The following is a 19,235-nucleotide window of genomic DNA, read 5'->3' on the forward strand; positions in this document are numbered from 1 at the left end:
TAGGGTTTCCCTGGTCTAATGTGCGTCGTAGCTGCTCAGCTGCTAAAAAACACTCCATTAAAATTTTTGAACAGAGCGATGCAGTTAAAATATTTTCATGGATTGAAGATTTTCATGTAACACTATATTATTTATTATCGAATTATTATATATTATCGAATAAACTTGTAAGTTGCTTTGTGATCCTCTCACCATTGCCTTGCTTTGGTTGCTGTCTTCACAAGTAACGTCGGGCCCAAGAATGGTGAACTTTTGAATTATTTGATCGTTACCATCCACAACTTTGCTAACTTTTCTGAAATTCTGGCTGCGCGTCGATGTTACGTGGATGGACGTCCTAAAATCTGACGCCAGTGTGGAACGGTTACCCTGGTTACAGACTGTTTCGACTGGGTCTTCCTTGATTTTATATCCATTTTCATCACTGAAAGGTACAAAAACAAAATCATATCAATTGTTCATCAGTTGATGATCATACCGAGCGGGTAAAACTAGCAAATTATTCTTATCATTGCGGAATCAAGAATCCCATTCCAAGTCTAGTGCCTTAGGCAAGATAAAAATAGATATCGACTTTCGCTTATTACGTGTTTTCAAAGCTGGCGGTAAATCGCACTTTTGCTTTTGAAATTACAAGTAAATATCAATTATTCCAGAAAACGAAATTTATTTTTCTCACGGAGAGTTTTGAAATTTTATAGAAAATGGCAGCTCTTTTTTATGGAATAAATTTTAATTTTTGAACAGCTTAGTAGAGAAAAAAGTTCATCGTAACAGTCGTTTTAAATTCTTTATCCCTAAATTCTTATGCCATTTATTGATTTAAAATGCGATAGAAACAGTTTATGAATAATCGTCAAAGCAGCAGTCAGAAACTGTTGATAATTTCTTCTATTTAGGGGTCATCCATAGCCATAGAATATCGTAGATAAAATGAAATTATGAGGATAGGTTGATCAATGTAGGTTATGTGGGTCAATTAAAGTGGCAATATAAAACTGCCTCCAGTGCTTCACGTTTCATGGAAGATTGGTCAACGGATATTAAAGAGAGGAGATTAATGATATCGTAATGTTGGAGGCAAGAAGGATTCTTGAACGAACGTTTAACATTTCTGTCGAAATCAACGTTATTTTCCTTTTGCAACTAAAGGAAAGCACTCTATTTTACGAGGTTTAAACTCACACAGGCGTGGGAATAGAGTATAACAAATAGAGAATCTCTTACGAGTTCAATGTGCAATTTACAACGCTTATAAGTAATTATCTTAAAAGAAACGATGATACTTTGTTGCTTAAACTTAAAGAAGTCTGTACTGAGCAATATCCTTTATTTGTGGCTTCTTCGATGTTCCCTTCTTTTGAACCAAACAAATACTTGTTTTTCAATACGTCCCTGTTTTTCAAATACACAAAGTTTATTTGTGTTTATAGATATAAGAAAGTGACCTATTGCTTTTGAATGGATTTGTATTACCATTAACATACGATGCATGATTATTACCTAAAGTTTCGGAAGGTAAAATTGTGGTCCGTAATAGAAAATAATTTTATACCTACCTGTGTTTAATATTCTTTGGTTTGGTATACTACTTAGTTTAAGTTTATTAGTTATCATTCTTATTTCGTATGTAACACAGCGTGTGTTCAATCATGTACGAATTATGCAACGAATTATGTGCGAGTCTAGTGTATTTCAGTAGATGCTGCCGCCCAAATGCAGAAAACAATATTCTATTGACAATAAACAAGCATCTTTAGAAGAAACGGCCACTTGACGAAAATTCCAACATCAACTCTATGGAAAATTGTGAATAATACCATTTCAGCGAGGAAGAAAAGAAGTGATGCTGACATTTTCTCGAGTGTAACTGAAAGCGATCAAGATATAATACGGCGTAAAATTTACCAGTTATACGAGGAACAAAGCGAGATATCTTAATTAGGAGGCTTGAAAACCTGGATCGACACTTATGATACCCCGGAAAAGGGTTAGGTTGACTCAACTGATAAGTGTAAAGAGGTAAAAGAATAACTATTTTGCATGCTGACTCCAAAGATGGTTGGATTCCAAATGGAATTTCTCTGTCTGCGAAAAATATTAAAGTTTCTTCTCTGGATTACCATGAAGACACCACCGCTGATTTATTTGAAAGTAGGTTTAAAAACAAACTAGTTCCAAACATTCCTTCTAATAGCACAATTGTAATGGACAATGCAAGTTATCACAGTAGACAGTTGGTTAAAACCCTTTCCTCATGTGACACAAAAGCAACAATCAAAAATTAAATGTATAATAACGACATTTATTTTCACGGAGATTATACCAAAAAGCAATTAATTGAGGTTCTACAAAGCTTGAACCTGCAAAAAGAATATGTCTGCGATAATTATGCAAAAATCTGGAGCATACAGTTACCACTGTATATTTAATCCCAATAAACAAGTTTGGCACCAACTGAAATCTGCCATTCGTCGTAACAATGTTTTTCCCCGTGTTAACTCCAATATGCCCAAACTTATAGAAGCTCAAGTTTTTAACATCCCTCCACAAAGTTGGGCAAATTCTGTTAAACATATAGAAAATGCAGAACAATCGTATATCCATATTGCAAATAATATAGAACAAATAATAATTAGAACAGGCGATGATAGCGATAGTGATACTGATATATTATGTGAATAATTTTAATTAATTTAAGTAGGTAATAAAAATAATTTGTAATTTTATTTTAGATATAAACATCAATACATACATAAATAAATAAATATTGTTTAGTATCTTTCCTAACAAAACACCAAGTAATTAAATTCTAAGCAAAGTAAGGATCTGTTCGGCCATATTTCATTCTTACAGCTTGCCCGGGTCTTTCCTTAATTCGTATCAGTTAGTCACTTTCTTATATATATGAACAGACTTTACCCAAGAATTGATGCCTGAAACCGAAATTGCCTTATTTGGATCACTTTGCTAAAAATAGTTTAAAATCAATAATACATTAGCTGTTAAATGTCCGTCGATTAAGAAGCTTTATTTTCATTTTTTGCATTGAATTATCTCTTCGTGTATTTTGTAAATACAGTGAAAGCTCGCATAAGCGGACACTCACGGTTCCATAACTATTGTTCGCTTATGGGAGGTATCCGCTTAAAGGATAATGTGTAAATGCGTACAATGTATAATGCAATGATAATAGGAAAAGAAAACAGAAACTGGTAAAATTTTTAAACTAGTTATGTATTTATCTTCAACATATACATGGGGTAAACATTAAAAAAGAAAAACATTATGCCTTAGGTTTTTGAAAAAAGTCTCAAATGCTTCTCTGACGAAATTTCGCCATATTTTGCTGGAGGAGACAAGTTTCGTAATGACATTCTAAATTTTTTGAAGTGTTGAAATGCAGTGAAATCATTTCTAGCAAATGATTTTAATATAGAAATATGATTTAGAGCTTCCCGATATCAATTTATCGTTTTTGAACTGCATGGTGCTTCCACTTCTTCTTCTGAGTCATTTGGACTACCTTCTTCAAGTGGGCCGCGGCTTTCTACATACAATTTCGAAAAGTTGTCAACGGTATTTTCTTCTGTTTTTATGTTATCGTCTAAGGTCATGAAATCGTCTACATGCTGGATTTCTGTTACTCCTAAATGCTTTGAATGTCGCAGTAACTCAGCAAGTGTCGCTAAGTGCAGATCGCCTTCAGGATCGGAATAATCTTGTTCAGTAAATTCTGAGCTACATTCACTTTTTCTGAATCCAGCTTTGCCAAAACAATTCTTAATTGTTCAGGAATTTACTTTATTAAATGCTGTTTTTATAAAATACAAAACTTCTAACACATTGATAGACTTTATAAGCTCAGATAAGCTGTGAACATCTTCAATTTTTGTTAAAATTTGTTTCAAAATCAAGTGCCGATAATAAAATTTGAAGTTTTGTGTGATAGCTTGATCCAAGGGCTGACAAACTGAAGTTGTGTTTGGCGGTAAAAATATAATTTTCACACTTTTCAGTTTCATTTCACGAGGATGATAGCATGCATTGTCCAAAGATAAAAGAACTTGCCTTTTTTGTATTCCCACTTTCCGGTCGAATTGGAGCAACCACTCAGACATGATTTCTCGGGTCATCCATGCCTATTTATTGGATTTCCAAATGGTTAGTAGATGCTTAATAGCAACGTTTTTTAAAGCATGAGGACGAGCCGTTTTTCCGATCACAAGCAAATCTTATTTTTCACAGGCCATATTTGCACAGAATAAAATGGTTAGTCTTTCTTTAGACAACTTTTCACCCACACATGTTTCTCCTTTGGGAGACAGAGTTTTGTCGGGCAGTGCACGAAAACAAAGTCCACTTTCATCTGCGTTGTGCACATCTTCTGGTTTGTAGCCAAGCAACATGGATGGAAGTTTTTCCAAAAACTGTGACACATCAACTTGATTTACTGCAGCAGCTTCACCAGATATGCATTTAAAACTAACACTGTCTCTTGCGCCACTTTTGAAGCCACGCGTCGGACGCAATGACATTATTGTAGCCCAAAACAGTCGCAATTTCCTTACCTTTCATGTTCACTAACGGCCCTGAGATTGGAATGTTCTGATTTCTAGCTTTCACAAACCACTCAAAACATATTTTGTCTATAGCAAAACTTTCTTTTTTCAAAGAATCCTTTTGATTTATATTAGTTCCAGATTGTCATTTACTTCTGATATCTTCCTTATTTTTGGCTATTTCAGCTGCTTGCGTTTTCCCAATATTAAACCTCTTTCCAAATGACAAACTGAAACACTTTCTTTGTCTAAAATGTGGACAACTTCCATCTTTTCCTTTAACGAGAGCATCCTTTTTTCGGTGCATTTTACATAAAATTATAAAATAACTCCAATATCAACTACGAATCTGAAGACAAAACGCAAGATTAAATGCAGTCTAGCAAACGAATTTTATGTAGATACATTGTAATAAACGGAACTAAAAATCGTCCGGCTATTAGAATTTCGCGTCGCGTCGCGACACTTTCAGGAAAAATCTAGTGTCCGCGTCCGTTTATAAGAGCGTCCGCTTATCAGAACGCATTCAACATTGAAAATGATATGCTGAAATTCGGTTCCAGGAACTTTGTCCGGCTAACAGAGATGTCTGCTTATAGGAGCTGTCCGCAAGGAGAGGTTTCGCTGTATATAATTTCCTATAGTAATACGGCAAACAGTGGTATAATCTATTACTCTCTGTGTTCTTCTTTTTATAAATATTGTTTGCAGAATAATTAATTTTCTTTAGATGCAGGTACGAGGTTAGCACCAAAATTTCCCGGACTGACATAGATGCAGGTCCAGTATCACGATAAAACTTTGTCTTCTTTTAAATATATATCTTAGTCGGCTGTGAAAAAAAAATGTCTTGTGTCAAATAGTTTTTTATTGACAGCAAAAAATGTCGCAAATATCGCAAATTGAGTATAGACCAGTCATAAAGTTTTTGACTAAAGAAGGGTTAGCACCTAAAATTATTAAGGAAAGGATGGATGGTGTGTACGGCCAAAGTTCTCCTTCGTATTCTGTGGTGTAATAATGGGCAAAACGTTTTCGTTTATTCAAAACATCAACGGGTATTCAAAAACATCGCCGTGTCGACTCTGCGCGGTCTTTTTTGGAACTCTGTGGGTCGGAACCGAAACCTGTGATAGAAACTATGGTGACCGGAGATGAAACTATGGTTCTCTATTATGATCCTCTATCGAAAAAAGAATCAATGGAGTTGTGTCGTAAGGGTGAAGCACCTCCAAGAAAATTCAGAGTCAGCCAGTCAACAAAGAAGGTGATGCAAACGATCTTTTGGGATTGTGAAGGAATTGTTTTGATAAATTTTAAAGAAACTAGTACCACTGTTAATGGTAAATATTACGCAACATTATTACATAAATTGCGAGACTGCATAGGTGTAAAACGTCGATGAAAACTGACCAGAGGCGTGCGTCTTTTGCACGATAATGCACCTGTCCATACTGCTGGTGTGCCACAAGTTGCCATTTTAGAGTGTGGATTCCCACAGATAGATCATCCTCCCTATAGTCCAGATATGACCCCCAGCGTCTATTATTTGTTTGGATATTTGAAAAAGGACTTACGTGGACGGCGGTTTAACGACGAAGTTGAGTTAAAAGGGGCTGTTTTAGCTCATTTTGCAGACAAACCAAAAGAATGTTTTTTTAAAGGGATTGTGTTGTTATAAAGAGATGTAGTAAGTGTATTGAAGTTAAGGGGGATTATATTGAAAAATAATAAAAAATTGTTACTTTACTTTGTTTCTTTCATATTCAGGAGGGAAATTTTGGCGCTGCCCTCGTACATTACAATTTTTTTCGTTAGCTTTATTAGTATTTATGTGTATATGTATATATTATGTGTATATGTATTACTTTTAAAAGCAATCAATCTATTGTCTATGGTCTATATCTATATATTTCGAATAATAAAATGGTGGAGAAATAAGAAGGTGCTCTTCAGTGTGTTCAGTCATTTTTGACAGTCATTGAAGGAATATTTTAGCCAATGACTTGCCTAGCCTTTACCCTCAAAAAACTAAAAGCCCATTTACAGCAAGGTATTTTTATTTGAGTACTGTCGACACCTGAACAATTTTAAAATGAAGGAAAATAACGAACCAACAAGAGTCACTTATATATGTGCTGCTGTTTTAAGAGTACACGAAGGCAAAATTTATAAAATATTTTTGCGTTTATTATAACTATTGCTGGAACGAAGACAAAAATATTGAATTCAAATTCATCCAGCTCCGCGAGGAAATCGAAATATCCAGAGGAAAAAGAATATCAATTATATACTGGGGGGAGGGTGCCAAATGCTTTGCTACTTTCGGCATAGAACAAATAAGACTGGGATAAAAATTGTTTTTGTTCCAAATGTCCCACCAGGCTGCATAATAGTTTATGATAATGCAAGTACTTTAGCTAAAAAAGCAGCAACGATCAGCAATAATGAAGATATTTATTAATACAAGAAAACAACTAGTTGAAGTTTTCATATCCTAGGAGCAGTTGAGAGAATGTGTTAATCGCGTACTTGAAGTGGAAAATAATTATAAAAAAAAAACAATTATCAGCTTGGATGATAGTAATGGCACAAATTGAAACTACTCTAAATGTATTTATTATTTATTCAATGGCAATTATACAGTAAGCTTTACAACAGAATGTATTCATATATTTTGTGTTTCAATTTCCTTACTACTACCCTGGATCAGTGAACGTTAACAGCAATATTACGGTCACGACCATTTATGATGTGTCGGACTATACACTACTATGCCTATGGAATATGGCTTGGACCACCACCAAACGTTACAGCATTAAAGAGCATGTAACTGGAACACATGTTTATTGGTTTACTACTCGTCTTTATTATTTTCTAACTAACGTATGTATCTTCTGATAGAAGACATGCAAAGAAAGGTGTGTTAAACTGTAGCATCAGGACAAACGCAAAGGAGCTCTTAATGTTAAGGAAGCCCCATATACAGGGTGTTTTCTAATCGAATGTCAATAACTACGGGGGCGATTTCTGGGTCGATTTTAAACAGAAAACTCCATACGAACACATGTCCTAAACAATCAACGATCTCCCAATCATTTCGATAAAAATCTCTTGTCTGCATGGTCATATTATTATTTCTTACTTAAGTAAGTAAGTAGAAGAGCTGAAGGATTGTATAAGATCTTCCTGAGATTTAATAAGAAACAGGTATACTTCTAAGAGTACGCGAGAATATGAGCAAAAGATCCGGAGCGTGTATCATTTCAACAACTTATCTAGTTTATATGTTCCACTTTTTTCTCAAAAAGGATGTTATTAACTTATTAACAGATAATTTTGTTAAATATTATTAATAGAAGGTAGTGTTCTTTTCTTCAAAATAACAATCGTTGTTAGAATGTTATGTTATTTCATTAAAACTGTGAAAGTAAAAAGAACACTATTCTATTTTTTTTTCCTGAAGGACACGAGTTGGTAACTAAAAGCTAGATATTTTGTTTTAGATAGATATTTTATTTATTTTATTATTATTTGTTCATAGAGAGTCAGTGGTCCGTCACTGATTGCGGTACACTCAATAATGCCTTTTAATACATGTGTGTCAAATTTCATTAAAATATCTATTACAGATATTACAAAAAATTATTTTATTTGTGAAAACTTGACCACCCTGTATTTCAACAGTTAAGACGTTTCTTTTCAAAATGGACCCAAAAAACGCCCCCTTAATTATTGACATTGAATTATAAAACATGCTGTATATGCTATTGCCGCATTTCAAATTTTTGTTACGTGAGGAGATAATTTATTGAATATTTTGAGCTCTTATTCGTTAATACACTTAAACTCCCCCCAGGGTCCGTACTCGGCCCTATATTTTTAATAGTGTATGTTGCTGATCTATGCCGTTTTTTGGGGTCTGTCAAATGTCCTTTATTTGCGGACGATGGCAGTTTTACCTTATATGGACCGAATTGGAATGACCTGCACAACATTATAGGGGAACTGGAGAGCAATGCGAACAATTGGTTTAAAAATAATTATTTGAAATTGAATACGGGCAAAACTCAAAAAAATATTCTTTTCGCTAGATAAATACAACAACGGCGAACGGCAGTCGGCTGAATTACTTGACATTACACTAGATAGTAGACTTGACTGGAAAGATCATATTTTATCTCTTACGCGAAAACTATCTTCCAGCTTATTCGTCCTTAGAAAAATTAGGGAGAACGTAGACCAAAATGCCCTAATGGCAGTGTATTATGCTTTATTTCATTCCCACATATCATATGGCACAATATTATGGGGAAACTTTGTCAATGCTGTTCAAATATTCAGAATAGAGAAAAGGGCTACAAGAATTCTTACTGGGGATAAGCACAATGAACACTGTACTCAATATTTTAAAAAATATAAGATAATGATACTGCCCTGTATCTATATTCTCCACAATCTTTTAGAAATTCACAAACATACTAAACGTGCAAAAAATCTTATCAGTTCCAAAGCACAGACTTGTTACATCAGATAAAAATTCTTTAAACATTAACTTATACCATATGCTGCCAGATAGGTATATACAAACAAATATTAAAGTGTTGCTTATTGAAAATTGTTTCTATAGTGTGGACGAGTACTCTATCAAAATAAAAAAACTAAATTAGAATCCTTGGCTTTCTGAAATGTGGGAACATCATAGCATACTATCTTGTACTTTCTGTACGATTCTTATACTCCGTGTTAGGGTTGTTGACTTTTACATTTGTTATTGTTCACTATTGTGTTATTTATAAAATACGATTTTTTCCCCTTTTTACTTTTTACATTTTGTTTTTGTCTTTTACCTTATATTAACAGGCTGCAATTGTATTATTATTGTACAATATGTGGTTAATAAAAATACTTCTTCTTCTTCTTCAAAAATTCTTCTTAACGTTAATAATCAATTAATTTAAAAAGATTAATGTAGAACAATATTCAAATTTTCCGGATGTCCAATCCAGACAGACGATACGAAAACGCAGAAAATCTTAGTAGGCCTTTAAACGGAATCATTCCGGGCCTAAGAGTCAATACAGCCTTGAAGAAAAGTAGGGCACGGGGTGCATTTTGCACTGACGACAAGCAGGCCAGGCCGACAAATATATTTTGAGTCAACGACCTCAGCTCTGAAAATTTTCGATGCCAACCGGCCGGCAAACGCTCGATCCTGATCGTTGCTAGTGGTGATTACGGACAGACTATGGTAAGATTCGCTTCACCCAGTGACCCAATTAATGTCGGGAGCTTCCTGTTTGCGTGCAGTATCAACATAGCTGTTTGTGGACGTGCCGATACGACGTGCTAATCGAAAACGTGTTGGAGACGGGTTTCGCACATAGTTTGCCTTCCGTTTTGCTTTTTTTTTAGAAAGTTGTGAAAGTTTAAATCGGGGGGTAAACAGTAATTCCGAACCATTAAAATCGAAAGATAAAATAATAATTCCAATCACAATTAAATGACCTGAAAAATAAAGGTATAAAATTTGAATAATTTCACCTGCGCTACCATTGGTTGTGACGTCAGACCTTTGTATTCCGATATAGCCGCACGTATTGACATTGAAATTACACGTCCAATATTCTACTCATTGATAGAACGTGGTATTTAGTTATTTTTTGATAAAGTTTTCTTTAATATTGCATGTTTGGTGGGTCTATTAAAAACTGAAAATGGTCTAAGCGGGTTTTATCAAAGCATAATCAGACAACTTACCCGAAGTTGAAAAACTCGGAGGTTTTTCTCAAGCTGAAGTTAGTGGTGTAAAAGCTGGCAATAGTACGGTATTCGCGCTTCCATTTGCCTTTTCACTATTCTCAGATTTAAAAAATGGGACTCAATTGCTATATTCGTGGCTAAATGCTGTCAAATGGACTAATAAAAAAAGTAAAACAGATTTTATTACAACTTTGCTCAAAATGTGTTCAAAAAGTAAGTTTTGTCAAAAAGTATTTATGTATTCATCATAATTAATGTTGTCCCCTTCAAAGTAATCCCAGATATAAAACACTTGTGCCAACGTTTTTTCCAATTCCCTGGTAAGCACTTTCAGGTATAGTTTCGAGTTCATCTAGCGAATTTTTCTTTATTTCTTCAATCGTTTCCAAACCTCCTTCGTTTTATGGGTTTCTTGAGTTTCGGGAACAGGAAAAGGTCGCAGGTAGGCATATCCGGTGAATATGGTGGCCAAGGAATGATTGTGGTTTTGTTTTTGGCCAAAACGATGAGTGAGCAGGTGCATTATCGTGATGCAAAGTCCATGAATAGTTTTCCTACAATCCCGAACGTTTTCTTCGTATTGCTTCTCGCAAACGGCGCATAACTTCAAGGTAATACTCTTTATTGACCACACAAGTTTGTGCTACGCCACGATAACCAAAGGAAACAGTAAGCAAAACTTTGACATTCAACCGAACTTGACGTGCTTTTTTCGGTCTTGGCGATTCTGGGTGTGTGCTTTGGTTTCGACGTTCTAGACCCATGATTCGTCACCAGTTATGATCCTTTTGAGCATATCAGGATCATCATTGACGCTGTTTAATAGTTCTTGAGTGATGCTCGTCCGACGGTTCTTTTGTTCGAAACTTAGCAATTTCGGAAACTAACCAAAACTTTTTTTTTCGGCCATCATAGAACAGCTTGTACCAATGTAACACTGTATTACATTTTTACACAAAATCCTTTTTTGACAGCAGAAAAATAATATAAAAATAAAAAAAAGTGTTACCGCTTAGAGTGAAAATAGAAATGCTTGATCGTTTATCAGGCTCATTCAATATATTTGAATCAACTCTACGATCGATGTCTGTAGCGTCAGCGAAAGTTGTTCATGATGATGATGTTGTGTTATTAATCCTCAGGCTTAAAAAAATTTAAACCAGAGCAATCTGCCAGTGTTTCTTCGTGTTAATAAGAAAGCGGAGGTTTTGTTATTAGGACACTGGCGCTATATTTTGTGACTGGTTCCGGAATTATTTTGTTTCTGAAGTTGAAGTTTGTTTAAAAAATAGCCCTTTTAGTTTTGTATAATGCACCGAGTCATCCTCGCGAACTTGAAATTATTAATTATTTCAAAAGGTTATAACTTCGTCTTGCGTATTATCCCAAAAGAGGAAATCATTTCAAATGTCGAGTCTATCCTAAACAAACAAAAGTCCTTAAAAAATTAAAACCTCCTAAATCCAATATTGCAAAGCTTGAACGCATCGCCGTAAAATCTGAAAAATCCAGTCATCTTAATCTTAAAAGCAGATAAAGGAAATGCTACGGTAGCCATGGATACAAATGAATATCAGGAAAAGATTCAAGATATTCTTACAGACAGATCATATCGTCAACTTTGAAATGATCCTACGTCATCTATGGATCGCAACCTTAAATCTGTTATTAAGGCTTCTTCTCTATCAAACTCTGTGAAAAAATCTGTTACCTGTCATGTGTCTAAAATTCCCCGTCTCTACCGACTCCCAAAGATTCACAAACCAGGATTACCCCTTCGACCTATTGTCAGCACCATTGGTTCTCCAACATATTCTATAGGAAAACATCTATCTTCCTTATTAAAACCCCTTACAGGGAAAACTGATAGTTTCGTACTTAATTCCTTTCACTTTAATGAACAATTAAAAAGTATTACATTAGATACATATTCTGATTTGTTTACTAAAGTTCCTATTCTAAAACTCTCAACATCATTTCAGATATATTAAAATCCGAGAATTTGGAAAAAACCTTCTCACCTTATTTGAAAAATGCTTGTGTAGAACATATTTTTATTATAACGTTCAAATTTTTGAACAAATGTCGGGAACAGCTATGGGTTCTCCACTATTACCAGTCATCGCGAATACGCTTATATAAGCCTTTAAGAAAAAAGCTCTCGACACTTTCCATCTAAAACCAAAATTTTGGAAACGCTACGTCGATGATACTTTTGTTATTTGGCCTCTTGGTGAAGAATCCTTAGTAGATTTAAACTTTAAACACCCTAACACACGTTTCACCATTGAGTTGGAAACTAATAATAACCTTCCATTCTTAGATATTCTTATGAATAGAAAATCAGACCTAACATTGGGTAATTGTGTTTACAGAAAACCCACGCACACAGACCGATACCTTAATGCATTGTCACATCACCATCCGGCCCAAAAACCATCGGTTATCAACTCTCTTGTTTACAGAGCCGTATCTAGAATTAAAACACCTTACCTCTGCTCTTCTCTCTAATAATTTCTACATTAAATATATTAAGCGTTTCACCACAAAATACACTTCACCACAACCCTCCAATAGCAATGAGAGCGAAAGCAATCCTACACTTGCCACTGTGGTCTTTCCTTACATTGAAAACATCACTTACCACATGTCAAAAGTTTTAAAGAAAAATAACGTCAAAACCAGATTTACCACTTGTCCAAAAATCTCTCCACATCTTCGATCCGTCAAAGACAAAATTTCATTTGAGATACCAGGAGTGTACAGCATTCCATGCAAATGCGGCAAAGAATATATTGAATAGACCGGACGAAAAATATCAACTAGGCTCAAAGAACATGAAAGAGCCTTAAGACTAAGACAAATAAAGTCATCAGCAGTTGCCGAACACAATCACGAAACCAGACATCAAATTTTATTCGATAAAACTAAAATTCTTGCATGTAATCAATTCTTCTACCAACGAAAAATCCGAGAATCTCATATAGCCCCTCCTCCCCTCCATTAACAATATATAAAGTACAGAGTAAAATGCGCATGAGGAATCCAGAAGTTTTGTAAATAGTATAATTTATTCGTGTTTGTACAAGTGTGCGAATAAATAGTTAAATTTTCATCGAAGGACTCTACCAATTACGTTTCCGCACATACAATTCCATCATTAAGCAGAAATGGAGTGAGCTTAAAAATCTCGATACAATTGAAAACAAAAGAAAGAGTATTCCAAACAGTTTAAAAAACGTCGACGTTACGAATAATTATTTTGCTACTGGAAATACCCTTAATACCGACCAAAGGGTCGAACTTTTGGAATATTTTAATGACAATATTTTACAAAAATATTATTCATCGTTTTAATTTTGCCTTGTTAGATAAAATTAATATTACCTCCTAATACACATTTTTACTGAATGCTCTCATATATATTCTTACTTCTCACTTGTCTGAAAACAAGTGGAAATCATTCCCTTAATTTAGTTTGATATGATTGATCGTGACTTTTAAGTTTCTACATTAAGATTTATTAGATTTACTACCCCTACTGTACATACTTGTGAAACAACTTTTATAATTTCACCAATAATCACTTACTCAAAATTAATCCCGCAAATATGGAAAAGATGGTTAGGTTGAAAAGGTAAAAAATGTGTTTTTTTATGTTGATGATTCTGCTATAAACTTAGTTTTTGAGTGCATGTTACATATAAGCCTAGGAGAGCCTGTGATGCATTCAAACTAATTTACTCCCACAAACAAAAAATTATCACAAGAAATCAAATCTGTTTGCCCCTTGTCTTGACTGGATTTGTAAAAAAAAAACTGATGGGTAAAATTATTTTATGAGGTCCTCACCTTATTTTATCATTAAAAAGAAGTGCCCCTTATCTATTTCAATTAATTTGATTATGTCAATGATTTGTCCAGTTATGGAGAGACGATTTCGTAAAAAAGCTATCCTTGTTGCTTCCGAAAAATCGATTTCATCGATTTTTTCCAAAACATAGGCGCTGACAACGAAACTTATATCTCGGCAACAGTAGGCCCTAGACGACCGCCATTGGTACACGATAAGTATAGAGTTTAGACCCCTCCAGAAACCTTTTAAAATTTTAAAATTGGTGGTACCCTCAGCCCACCGCAATTATTTTTAAAAATTTATAAGCCATATTTGCAGAGGTTCGAAAAAAAATCATTTCTCAAAACCGGTATATACGATAGCAAAAATTCTTCAACCAATAGACGCCCGAGACTAGGTCCAAAAACTTTTATTCTTGAGGATTTTTCGAACAAGTACAAGGTGAGTCGGTAATTTGAAAAAAACTGAAAATTGGGTTCCCTTATAATGATAATTGTTTATAATTATCACTGTGTTTCCGTTGTCACATAGTCCTATAGCCTATACGGACAGCTAAAACTTTTGCATTTAACCTATTGTACAGGGTGTCCCCGATATTCTGTAGAATATTAAAATATATAATAACGGACCTCAGATTTGGTAAATACATTTAAACCGTTAAGGTTGTACGCAAGATTTGACACTATAACTTTTATTTCAAGCACTTCTTTTGTCATATACAGGGTTTCTCAATTATGAACAAATAGTTATTAGAACAAATTATAAATTAGTAGCCGTAACTCAAAATTTGTAAAAAATATAGGTAATTAATTTAAACTGTATGGAAAATCCATGTGAGAAGACGTTATGATGAAAAAATTTTTTTCTCGAAAACAAATACTTCAACAAAATATTTAAAAAAAAAAACTGGGTAGATCCGAGGCTATAACCTCTGCTTCGAGCATTTTTTGAATTATGTACAGGGTGTGTCGTTTATGGGCCTAAAAAATCTTGAACGTTTCCGTTTTTGCGAGTAAATTATTGGCCTTTAATGAAAAATGGTAAAACATGGAATAGTTTGGTTTAAATAGTATCATAAACTGTATCTAAAGCTAAAATTTTGTATTTATTCTTATTTTTTCTATCCTACAGGGTGCGGGAGGTATTTGCAAAAATATTATTGGGAATGTCTAGTCTTGATACAAATTTTTATATATGTAGCAAAGAGTTCCGTAACTTTGAAGTTCGACAAGATTTGAAAGACTCTTTATACAGGGTGCATGCACAATAAAATTACATCGATTTTGCAAAAGCAAAAGTTCCGTCCATAGGGACCACAGGAGCACGATAGGAAAGCAATACGTCCCTTAGGAAGGAATTATTAACAATAAATTTAAACATTTTTGATTTTGTAAAAGAAAATACTGTTATAATAATAAATTAGGTTGAATTAAGTATATAAATCATTTAATTATTACGAACTTACATTTTTGCACTTAAAAAAAAAGAAGTAATTTCCAACGGCTTCATTTCCCCTATAGGAAAAAATTAGAGAAACTTGTTCTCTTCTTATATAGTATTGTATAGTATCCTAGAGACTTTCTACATCTTCTCGGACACCCGTGCTATCAATAGTATCGAACGAAAGGCTTGGCCATCAGCCTCAGAAAAACAACACTGATATCATTCAATTCTATTTGGAGAAAAAGCTGGATATATTGGATCTCCTGTATGCCGATTATTAGACTGAAGAACTACCGTGATGATACAGGGTGACCCGTTTAAGAGGGTCCTATACCTTATCTCGAAACTTACAGGGGTTGCAAAAAAAATGTAAATACAAAAGTTGTATTTATTAAAATGAACTTTATTGTTTTTATTTTCCTAATGATCGCTTTTTTATATACAGGGTGGTAAAACAAAATTACATTTTTTTAATGGAACATCCTACATTTTATTCTTTCATATATAAATATATAGAGAGTATGGGTCTGTGATGCACCATTTCGACCTTATTAGCCATCATCTTTTGAATTCGGGTTATGTTTAAACCATTATTGTTGAGTTGGTGATTAACTTGTTAAACTTTTTTCCATTTAATATTTTAACAAAAATAACGCTTTTATTTAGGCAATCAAATTAAAAATATTTTCTTAAAATACACGTTTCGCAAAGCGATACTTTTCTCAATTTTCTATTTATTATATTAAGTTGCATTGTTGTTGAGTCTATTTTATATAATGTATACGAAGGAGGAAAAGTTGACCTATTAAAATGTAACATTGCCAATAACAGTCCGGCTCTTGCTCTCAGACAATGCAGAGCCAAATTTTTCTATAGGCGATTGCCTATAGATGGAGCTAGGTATTCTTCTGCATTTTGAAAATACTCCAGCCACCTCCACCCGCCTTGCCGCTTTAGATGTAGACGTAAGACGAACGACACTTCAAACATGTTTAAAAATTAACAGTTTCATATCCCAATAATTTAAATCTTATACCCGGTTTTTAATTTTATCTGAAGATTAAGCCAAAATGGGAAATCAGAGACCCGTAGTGTGTTATATAATTGAAATTGCTATTAAGAAAATTTTAGAAAATTGAGAAAAGTATCATTTTGCGAAACGTGGCAACACCGCGTATTTTCATAAAATATTTTAAATTTGATTATTGCATAAAAAAGCATTATTTTTAAAAAATAATAAATGGTAAAAAATATAAAAAATTAATAAGCAATCTAACAATGATGGTTTAAACAGAACCCGAATTCTGAAGATGATCACTGATAAGTTCGAAACGGTGCGTCACAGACCCATACTCATTGAGTTTGTCTTTGAAAGGACTATCCAAAAATGTATGTATTGTTATCTATTTCAAAAAATGTAACTTTTTTACCACCCTGTATATAAAAAAGTGACGATTAGGAAAATAAAAAAAAATCAATTTATTAGGAACAACATTTGTATTTTGCAACGGAGTTAAGGTATAGGTCCCTCTTAAACGGGTCGCCCTGAATATTGCAAAACCCAGCAATAGATAAAACCAAATTCTATCTACAAAGTCGGGATTATATTTCCTAATCGTTTTCCTGAGATTATTATTCACTCATCGACAAGGCCATTTAAATTCGACAATGAGTCCTGCCTGATAACTATGTCCGGAAAATAGCTAATTAAAGTCACAAACATCCAATTAAAAACTCGCAGTTGGTTTCGAGAGGAAGGGAATAATTTGTTTGACAAGTTGACAAAAGCAGCATAGGGCTATTATGACGCGGAAGTATGATAGCGACATTTTCTATCACTTCTTAAGAAGTGTAATTAAATTTTTCTTCGCATATCCGAAAGGTCATACGCGTCAAATCCAAACATCAAGAATTTGCGTCATCCTCGACTCAATTATTTAAGATCGTTTATTGCCTGCTGGCATTTTGCACGAACCCGTAACGATGTAATTACCATATAATACAAGAGGCTTCAACTAGCGTTATTAACAGCAGCAGTGTTACTTTCATCACACGCCGTACAATTAGGTTCTTCTTCATAACGAACCTGATTATTTAAACCAGCCTTTGAAGTGTTCAGCATTCCCTTCCCTTTTCAAATTAAGATTATAATATTGATCAATACCTACTGGAGTTTATTATTATTTGCTGAATGGCGTACTAAACAAAATTTTCATTTTTTAAAATGTACGAAAACAATACGAATTAAAATGTACACAAAACTAATTGCTCATAAAATCTGGAGAGGCTGAAAACAAAATTTTAAATTCCACAAATTGCAAAAGTACAGTGCGTTCAATTTATCTTGATAACATTTTAATTGACTGTAACTTTTTTGTTTTTAGACGTATCAAGGTAAACAAAAAAAACGTATTGTAAGGTTAGTAACCAAGTTTTTTTTCTTTGACGTATAAAACAAAACACTGTCAATTTTCTGACATATCATATCATATTTTTTTAAATAGACCACCCCTGTATATTATATATGTGTTTATTAGAATATCTTATTCTGATTACAATGATGTAACACACTTTATATTTCAGTCCACTTGTTTTTGACAAATCGACAAGAAATAAAAAGAGTTTATGTAATTTCAAAAAGTGCCGTGACAACAACAATAATTATATACAAAAACACTAAAAATGACAAGACACACTAAAGTAAAAAAATCTTTAACTATCCTAAATACCATCACAACATGTGACCACCATTTTCCTGAACACATTTCTCAAACACTCTATGATGTCTTGCATTTAGTAACGATTACGCATTGTCTCTTAAGTGATTGATTGCCTCTGAAATGCTAAGTTCGACGACATTATTACAAGAAGTTCTGTGCACGTGATTTTTTATGTGTCCCCGAAAGAAAAAATCCATTAAAGTTAAGTCGGGGCTGTTGGCTGGCCAATTCATAGTTCCGCCGTTCCCCTGGGATATTCCATATTAAGAAGATTTTTAACTTGCAGAACATTGTGAGGAGGGACACCGTCTTGCTGCCATATAATCGGCGCTGATACATTTAGGGGTAATTTTTTTACATATTGTTCTATTTGGTGCTCTAAGAATTGCAAATAATGATCTCCATTAAACTGTTGGTTTATAAATATCGAACCCAAAATATGTAAATCTATGACACCACACCATACATTAATTGATTGGTACCCCTGTGTTTTTATTTCGTGAATTTTTCTAGGATTGTTTAAAGACCAATATCGTATATTTTGTCTATTGCAACCCTTTCTTGTAGTGAACGAACTTTCATCATTCCATAAAATGTTTTTCAAAAAATTATTACGTCTATTTAAAAAAAGAACAAACAAAACTGCATCCTCCTTTAACATTGTTCTGCACTTAGTTTCTGAGTTTAACCAAATTTAAATGCATTATATTTATAGTCTTTCAAAACTGAGTGGATTGATGTCCGAGAAATACACGTCTCTTCATAGTAATAGAGGAAACTGGATGTGCTTCATAGACTCCTAATATGAACTAAAAGTTCAGATTTTCACTTGAAACTTTTAGTTCTTATTTATTTTGATAAATGGATTTTCATCAAGTAAAAGCCACCTCA

General features: G+C 33.8%; 1 pseudogene; it reads right to left on the reverse strand.

Annotated features, from left to right (window-relative positions):
* Positions 1-4,235: 4,235 nt before the first annotated feature.
* Positions 4,236-4,868, reverse strand: LOC132705083 (tigger transposable element-derived protein 6-like; annotated as a pseudogene).
* Between the last annotated feature and the right edge of the window lie 14,367 nt (positions 4,869-19,235).

The sequence above is a fragment of the Cylas formicarius genome, unplaced genomic scaffold (assembly GCF_029955315.1).
Source record: "Cylas formicarius isolate icCylForm1 unplaced genomic scaffold, icCylForm1.1 PGA_scaffold_7__23_contigs__length_41026272, whole genome shotgun sequence".
In the NCBI taxonomy this organism is placed as follows: domain Eukaryota; kingdom Metazoa; phylum Arthropoda; class Insecta; order Coleoptera; family Brentidae; genus Cylas; species Cylas formicarius.